The 9,915-nt window shown below is 31.3% G+C and overlaps 1 long non-coding RNA gene across 1 annotated transcript; it reads right to left on the bottom strand.

The window, feature by feature from the left end:
- Positions 1-505: 505 nt before the first annotated feature.
- On the bottom strand, positions 506-8,764 carry LOC139485768 (uncharacterized). Its single transcript, XR_011655395.1, has 3 exons — positions 5,880-8,764; positions 3,868-4,121; positions 506-960 (listed from the first exon to the last, which is right to left on the bottom strand). It is a non-coding gene; the product is annotated as an uncharacterized lncRNA (long non-coding RNA).
- Positions 8,765-9,915: the final 1,151 nt, after the last annotated feature.

The following is a 9,915-nucleotide window of genomic DNA, read 5'->3' on the forward strand; positions in this document are numbered from 1 at the left end:
CGGGAAGCAAGACACAAATTGCAAAATACATGATACTGTTTAAGTATTATCTGTTTTGAATGTTAAAATGTGCGTCTACGATGATTTTTTTATTAATTAGTCTAAAAAGGAGGACAGGTTTGTTTTTGTCTTAATTAACAGCACGCAAAAACTGTCAGACGAATTTGTTGTTTAAGTAAACTTAAGTGTGCATCTTCATCAAGAAAAATGATGACCACACACAGGTCATTATTTCATGCTTTGAGGCAAATATGATTAAAACTTGGTATCGTGTAGGTTGATTCTTCAAACCAAATCCAACGTTCTGAAAAGTGTTTCTACATATGTATATAAGTTTGTAGAATTTATTAATTAATGATTATTGCAAAACTAGCTAATAATTATAAACATTTATATAAAAGATGTTCAATGAAATGTTGTGTTTTCTAAATCACACTAATCAACTTGGTATTCAACTGTCAATATATTTAGTTTTCTTTACAAATTTGTTTGGTATAAAAGTCCATCGGTATTTTTTGGCTAAAATTTTACTGTTATGCAGAAGTGTGGGGTTTCCTTTTGTTAATATCAAATATTTTTCTCATTTTGCTCGTTTTTTTTCTTTGCTTTTTTTCTTTGCCTTTTCTTCTATTTTTTTGGTATTCCAAATGGTATTCGTCGACTTTACAAACTTAACAAAACTGAGTAAATCCACAAGTACAACAAGTCCGACGACAATACAAATGAAAGCAGCTCCGGCTAATCCCATCGTCTTGGAAGATTTCCGTTTATCAGGAGCAGATGATCGCCTGCGGATGCTAGACGACAGTTGTGTTTTATTTACTTTCAGTTCCTTTTTCATATTTTGTAGTTCTGATTCCTGTTCCTTCAGCAATTCTTCCCGGGTTCTATTTGGAACTATCTTTGAGCCCCAATATTCCAGTTTTCTCCGATATTCACACTTACATGGACACATATTTGCTGAAAATAATAACAAGTGCCAGTATACCATTATCAATTTTGCCTTTAAATTTTTAAACATATATATAAATACGTTTCTATAACACTGTTAATGAACAAGTATTTAATATATTTGAACCTGAAACATCAAAGTCACATATGTCTACACATATGTTCCAAATGTCGTACCCATAATTCAGCCTTCTTTGTATCGATTGTGATATCACTGACTGACATTTATTAACAAATGAGTACTTACCATGAACAATATAACAATTGTCACTCTGTAAACTTGCCGGTTTGATTTACCCTTACAGAGCAGATGAAATCAACCTCAGTGTTAGATGGGGTTCTTTTGATAAGCCTCTACTTTTACTGAGAAGCGTAGTGTAAATTTTTCGCCGACTTTCGTTTTTTTCTGGGGTGGGGGTTGCAGTTGTGTTGTTAGTTCCCCTTGAATATTGTCTTGTCGTGATATCAACTACTTCTGTTTCAAGTTGTCATAATCAAGTCAATTAAATACCAATCAATACTATATTTCTGTGTCATTTGAGTATATTTAATAACGGTATATACAGCTTGCAAATACATGTCAAAAATACAATATTGAAGTTAAGATGACATTAGGCATATTTTTTTCCTATATGTACATTATAATGGTATTTATCGTTAAGATTTATGTAGAAATAATAAAGCAGTTATTCGGGTTTATCGAGAAATATCTATTACCATATCACAACTTCGAATATTTCAATTGACAGAGCTAAATGCTGTATATATATGAAAAATGAAGATTTGTAGTAACATATGAGCAAACGTTATTGGTAATCCCCAGTGTTGTATTTAGAACGTGACAATTATGTAAAGAAGTCATTGTGTCGTTAAAAACATCCATTATAAAAACATAATAATGACAACGAATCTAAGATACAAAAAAACAGTTATTACAAAACAATCAAAATTTCATAAAATAACAAACTCATTTCAATTAGTTCTAGTTGTTTTACATAAAACGTCAAAAAATCGTACTATACACATTTTGGACGTCTAAAAATGTCAACATCGTACGATAGAAAAAAACAGGAAATACGGTATCGAGTTAAGAAGTGCCATAGTCTATGATATAGTATTAAGTTGGATGAAAAATCATCCTTATTGTAAAAGCAGAATGTGCATAAATATCTCAGTCCACTATTGAAAGCTTTAAATAGTTATAAAGCCCATTTAAGATTTTACTTCAAACTTGCAAATCAGAGGAACAAGTTGTCTTGAGTGATATCTTCCCTCTTAAACTCCAGTCTATCCAAAATAGAATATCTCCCGTAAAATTAAAGCATATTATACATTGTTATGATATTGTCATTATTATATCTATTTATGTTAGCGTAATCTGTTTTGTGTGGCCTTATATGTTTACAAAATAATCTTACAACTGTACAGATTAGAAATCACTCTAACAATCATAGATACTGATAGAATGCATGATTGGAACTTTCAATTTGAATTACATAACGATTCCAGAATATCCTTAAACAGATGCGTTATTTAAACTTCTTACAATGTTCTAGAAACTTCCGTTCTACAGTTTTCTATGACTTTCCCTTCCACAATGTTCTGTTCTAGAGATTTCCGTGACAACTTTATATATACAGACACTAAAAATAAACTTTCAGACATAGACATCGATAGACATTGATATTTTTAGCAGTTGGGTTGACACTTTTATTTTACAAACAACATCATATTACTAGAGTGTGATTTATTGAACGTTATATTCTGATTGGATTCCCGAGAAGATAAGGAAAAGATAAAAGATCGGACATAGGTTTTGAGAGTTAAGTCGATATTTCTTTTTGTGAAATACTTCTTGGAAACTTGTGTGTAATAAATCTTGTTTAATTTTATTATTGATTTGTGTCTTTTGTTGGCTACAATTTAAAGGTGATTCTAGCCGTAACAACATGTATAATAAGTGCCTAATGAACATATATTGAAGTGACTACATTGCAAGTATAAGTCAGCCTTAATAAAGACAGCAGTAGTATACCGCTGTTACAAACTAAATCTGTGAGAAACGCTTCAAATATAAAAGGAGAATTACGACACAACAAAAACACAACATTAAAAGGTAACACACACAGAAACGAACTATAAATATAAAAATGGCCATTTTCCTGACTTGGTACATGACATTTTTAGAAAAACAAATGGTGGGTTGAACCTGATTTTGTGACATGACAAACCTCCCGCTTCTATGGCAATGTTAAATATAACATTAAAATGACAACATTACATGACAGGACTACAATACAAATAAATGGAAGAACATATAGGACAAAGAAACACACGAATAATAGCTAACAAAAGATACTAGGTTTAAAAGTTAATACGCCGGACGTGCGTTTCGTCAACACAAGACTTACAAGTGACGCTCAAATGAAAAAAGTTCGAAAAGTACAAAGTTGAAGAGCACCAAAGACAAAAACGATATACACATCAACAGTGTATCTGTGAGGTAATCCGTTAACAATGTTAACATTATTCCATACCTTTTAAAGACGACTAGGAAACTAAATAACACTTTTTATGGATTGACTTTCGTTTCCTAATATTGGGCGACTGACACCCTGCGTGCATAGTTCTTATGGCCAAATATAATTATACTAATGTAATGTTTACATGTATGTCAACCATGAAACTATAGACTTTGTATAGACTTAATATTTGTGTTCTAAATCGAACTAACAAAATTATTTTCTTGATTGTACTGTATCATCGAACTTTATGACATAAACATTTATAAAAAATGACCATGTAAGTGTTGTCCGAATTTATACCAATGTGCGTTTAAATCTTCCAAGCCCCTTTGTTTATTTTTACTCAATACAAAACAAACAAAATTACAAGCGGAAACTGTATGCTACATACTTGCATTTATGAGGAGAATCGTTTCATCTGTTTGCGTCAGTCCGGAAATGTTTGTCACATGACATCTATACAATCCCTCGTCGGTCCATTTTACTTTTTCAAAGAATAAAATAGGTGATGCAACGTTACCGCCTGTTGCGTACTGAGAAACGATCATACTGGTACCATTCCAGCATAGGTTTGTGATACCCTGTCTGTATTTGACATCACATTTAATAGTTACGTTACTCTGTTATCCTCGTCTGCTATACATTCTGTCAAGCAGCAAATGAACAAAATATAGACAATAGAAATACACCATAAACTGTTCATCTTAAGGGCAATATTGTGGATTTCACGTGGTTTTTTTTGGTTCACCTTTATGGGGCAAATTCATGGTCACCAATTTGACTCAAACGCCCATTGATTTATAACATACTAAAACGTGTATTAAAATCACAGAGAGTCTAAAATAATTAATTGACAAGGCAAGGAATCGATGATATTTATCGTGTGAATTTAAGGTTTGATTCCATCTTATCAAAATTGGAGATGACATCCGAAGATTGCCAACGGTCATACCTTGTATAACTGACTTCTATATAAAACAGAAATAAAGAGATAACGATCATATGCTATTGGTCTTCAAGGTCTGTTTTATTTCATAGTTCTTTGTGTTACTTTCAATACTGACATTCTTTTCCTTCTGATAGCTGAATGTGGCTAGTACATTGTTGAATATATAATGGAATTTGATGCGACTTTCATAAAAGAGAGAGGTTCAGCTAAGTTTAAAACCATGTTTAATCAGGAAAATGACAGTTGTTATACATTGGTTTGATGTCTTTGAGATTTTGATTTTGCCATTTGATTAGGGACTTTCCTATCTGAATGTTCCTCGATTATTGGTATTCTTGTAATTTTCCTTTTTTTTCTAGCACATGCGTAACCCGTATATATCTATGTGGTTACATGAATACGGATTCAATCGGGTTAAAATAACCGCAAGTATAGAAACAGCCAAGATAGGAGAAAATCAAATCGCAATAAATGACGTCATGTAAAAAAAACTTGGAATTTAAAAGATGTTCAAAAGTCAATATCTATAAAAACAAATAATAAGAAATATGAACCGGAAATATGATGAAGCAAGGTGTTTTAAAGGGGATATTTAAAGTAGTCTACTATTCTTTTTCTGTCGATCATCATATATGAATAAATGGTATGTCAATACAACTAAGCATATACTGAATACGTTAGTTACATATGACAAAAACTTTCTCAAATTTGGGTCCTCAATGCTGGTCAACTTTTTACTTTGTTTGCCTTTTGACTATTTTATAAGTGCATTACAGGCGATTATTTTAAAGACTCGTGTCTGACATTCAAAATGGTTAGATTGGTATCTATGATGTGTTTATTGAAATAATTTAGTAATATACTATCAGAATATAACAAACCAACAAAAAACGGTAAATGCAGGTAATTATTTTGAACAACAAAATCTGTCATTTAAACGTTCATGATTTCAATGAATTGTACATAATGGGTAGATAAACTTAATAATAAAATCAACTTGGGTTTTTTCACTGCAGTTGTGAAATATACTATGAATATTTAAATCCAGAAAAAAACTCTATATTAACAATCTATAATATGATGAGCGAGCGTGTGATAATTTAAACTCTGCGACATGTCAGTCTGTATTTATTCTTTATTTTTTTCAATTTTCAATTGCTATTTGTTTGAATATATTCTATATTTGGTATTTTTTTTTATAATATTCTCAATTATATCGTATTTCCTTTTTCATTGTTAAACTGTGTAATCGTCCTTACTGTTTATATTGACATTTATATGATATATGTTGTATCGGTGCATGTTCTGCTCATGTCATGAATAAGCTGTGTAATGGGGGGGGGGGGGGGATTTTCTTTTTTTAGCATATTTCTGAATGATTCAGACACAAGAGATTTATGTTTTATATTCAATTAAAAAGATATTGTTATAAAACACAATTGTATTGATACTACCTTTATATTTCTGGCAAGCAGTTGCATGCTCAGTAGTGCATTGGACATCATGCCATCCATCATGACCAAAAGCTACACATTTTTCTAACCTATTATTTGGCTCGTCTCAGTTAAAAGAAAAAAATAGTTTGTAATCTTTAAATAATTCTTTTCGCATTTGGTTAAAATCCCAAGAGACAAACAAAATGTGTTTGTTTATGAACTACGAAACGCTTTAAAAGAATAAAACAGACAATTATTGAGCGATTCTTTAAAGTCAGCAACATGACAATTAGTGGTAAATAAAATGTTACCATGCACAAAAAACAAAAATATATATAGAGAATAATACATGGCAAAATCCGTATCATATGTCGTATCATCCCGAGACATCAATATCAGCCCAAGGGCCTTTAGGCCCGATGGATGATATTGGTCGAGGGTGATACGGCATGTGATACGGATTTTGCCATGTATTATACGCTTTATCATATATTTCAACAGAAGAGTATTATATTATATGAACCGTTTTCTGATCCATAGCACTAGGTTACCTTCAGTTATACTTTTGTCTTGTTTCAAAGGCCTTAAAAGAACTGCATGCTCAATTACTTATCTGAAGCACATGTGTTACCTTAAAATTTGCGTGCTGTTGTTTTAAAAATTATTAGTTTATTATTGTATTAATAATTTGTGTATTTTGTATTTTTTATAGTTGCATTTAGTCTGCCAATAAATATGAAAACTTGACGTGACGTCGCATACAATATGAAAACTTGACGTTCGTGACGTCATATATGACGTCATTAAAAAAAATTACGTATTTTGAGGAAAATTTTTCTTAAGTAAAAAAAAACAAAACTGACGTTATGTAAAAAAAAAAAAAAAAAAAAGTAGGGGGTGTGATAAAGGGTATGCGATAAAGGGTAGGGTAGTGATAAAGGGTATGTGATAAAGGGTGCGCATCAAAGTTGCGCGATATTGATTATACAGCAGGCTATTTATCAAATATGCAAAACTACTGTATTTACTACTAAACATATGATAAATACCGATATCTGTGATCATTGTTTAAAAACAACTGTATCACAACTCTTAACGTTATTGTTCAGGATCATTGAGACTATGAATGTTTAATGTGAAATGATATCTCTTCATTCCGTTTTATGACAAAAGTTTACACATTTGGAGTTGTTGATGAGATACAATTAGCTTAAATCGTGTTAAATGAGTTAAATTCTAGGAAAAACTACATTCTAGACTTACATTATTTATAATCTGTTCTTAAATTTCGTATATTGATAAATTCCGATCAATGCGCTTATCCGTTCATTTTAAAAATAATTGGCTAAAATGATCGAACTATTGAATTATTTAGCCTAATATACAGGTAAAAACCTGAAAGCAGCTTTACGTCATACTAGTCCTCCTATTGCATGTATTTATATATTGTTTGCATCAGATGTCTTAGATTTAAGGTAGCACTACAGTTTAACAATGATGTTCTGAAGATATTTTTTATCACATACTTTCGAAGTCAATTTCATATCATAACAGGGAGTAAATTGATAATGAACTTATTTAAATAAAAACACATGGTCATTAATCTAAATATATAGGCATTTGGGAGGGGCTAATATGTCAATCATCAGTAGAAACCAATGTCCAGCTGTTAATCCCTGACCACTAGAGAAATACTGTGATATTATATCATTGTATTGCAACAAAAGTAACATGGAAATGAACAGAGAAAAAGAAAAAGATATGAAAAAACGAAAAAATCTCAAACAATGGAAACTAAGAAATAATAAGAATATGAAAGTATCTTTGAAAGCCTCTGACTGCCTGTTAAAATTTCTTCTCTTTGGTCTTGTACATTTAAACGACGAGCGTGTCTTCTGTTATGAGGTTTATCCAATCTTAAGTTAATGTGAAATTTTTCAATTCCATAAAACTCAAACAAAATAATGTGGGAAAGTCTATTTTCAAGAAGGGTTGGGCTTGATTTCTTTATGAACATAACTTTTAATGCACAATGTTAATGTTCTAGCTAATATCAGTCGTAGTACATTTCTTTTTAAAATACAACCGAAATTTGTGTGATTCCATTAATACAGTAATGGTGTCAGGACACTCCTGTGATGTTCCCAGTGGATTTTTTGTATTTATGTTGCATTTTTACGGGTTCTATGGGGGAAATTCAGTTTAAGGTCATTTCTCCGGGAAAAAAATCAGGAGAATTGTTAGGAACAAATGAAAATAGAACTTTATGGGTGCCCCCTTTGGCTTGACATTGATATATGTTATTAAAGAGAGTACTTTCTACAATACTGTGTCCTAGTTTTTTGAATAATTTGTTTCTAAATGTATTTATAGGTCTCCAAAGATGAAAGGTGGAATGAGGTTTTGCACCCAGCAGTTAAATCAATATATTTTCTTACTTGAGGCATATACCAAAAATCTGAGACACGGGTTTGTGGTTTATTTATGATTGATTAAAGGGGTGAAAACAAAATTTTAGTACATTTGACCTGAATGTGCCATTTTCATCCACGTTGGAAGACCACTTTTTTTGGCAATTCTTTTTATGTTTGGTTCATGTAGGGGTGAGAGATATGAGGAAGAATTAAAAACAGTAAGTAAGCCGTAAACGACGTCAAAATAAGAACCTACAAAACATGTTTGTACATGTTATTATCTTTTTAGCAGCATTAGCTGTGGAATAGGATCGAAATATAAGGAACAGACAGGTCTTTCAACATGTTGACGTTAAGAGGTGTTTTGTTTTTGTAAGGATTCATAAAAACGTATATTTCTAATTCTCAACATATACCGAATGTTAGTACCGATGCATTTAGTAAGGTACAAAAGTGACTATCAAAAGTCAAAGACATAAAAGACAAATCGACAATTATATGACCATATAAAAGGCAAAGGAGCACAAAAGTGCACGAAATCTAAACATCACGAACCCATCCAAAACACCGGGAGTGATCTCAGATATCAATGTCCATATATTGTACTGGAGCACAAGATATACATGTTCGAATACCTGCTTTACTTTCCGTCGATAGTGTATCATTTATCAAACAATGAATCAATGATTCAATTAAAGAATAACCAATTAAAGAATTCAAATAGAAAAAATATTCAACGATTGACCGAACAACACATTAATTCATAAATGCGCGTAGTGCATGACTTAGTTATCAATGTTGTTCTGTCACGAGTTGAATATTGTTCGATATTTGAATTCTTTGATTAGTTATTCTTTTTATTACGTTGTAAAATGGCTTTTATCACAATTTTTTTTGATCCGACGTCTTGACAAACACCTATGGTTGTATCACGTCAGAGGAGTGAAATAACCACGTTTATTTCACATGTGGTATTCTCGGTGTGTATTTCACTGGGAAAGCTATGTTATTCATTGCAACCAATGTAATAAAATGAACCATTGGTTACTTCTCTAATATTTTTAAAACTGACAATTATAAACATACGATATGCCCATCTATCGCTGGATTCTAATTCAGTACCATCATTCCAAGTCCAATTTCTTCTTTCTGTTTTATCATGATCGATTAGTCCAATCAAAAAATTCTTACCAATGCTGTGGAAGAATTAAGGCATGCCATCATAAAGAAAATTAATAAGAACTTTGATTGCGTGGTTTGTTTTTTTTTTAATTTCTATTGTATTGAGTGTCAACTAATTCTTTTTTTAATAGCTTAATTATTTGAAGTCATTTTATTTAACGTGTATATAATTTAAATATAACTTAAAATGCATTTTTGCTATGTCAACTCGTGCTGACAACAGCAAATACACTTTTTTATAGGAACATAGCATCAAAGACAATAACATTTATAAATTCATGGAAAACGGTGACTCTGAAGAGCTAATCCGAAACTACTACACCAGGAACACTCAAAAGAAGTGAAATCAACATCAGATAATGTCCATGTTCTTAAAGGCATCCGAAAAGCAATCCTACGTCTTTCTGATCAGAGAAACGTAAAACTATTATCAAAGTTGCAATTATAACAAAAAGAAG

Source organism: Mytilus edulis, chromosome 8 (assembly GCF_963676685.1).
Source record: "Mytilus edulis chromosome 8, xbMytEdul2.2, whole genome shotgun sequence".
NCBI classification, from domain to species: domain Eukaryota; kingdom Metazoa; phylum Mollusca; class Bivalvia; order Mytilida; family Mytilidae; genus Mytilus; species Mytilus edulis.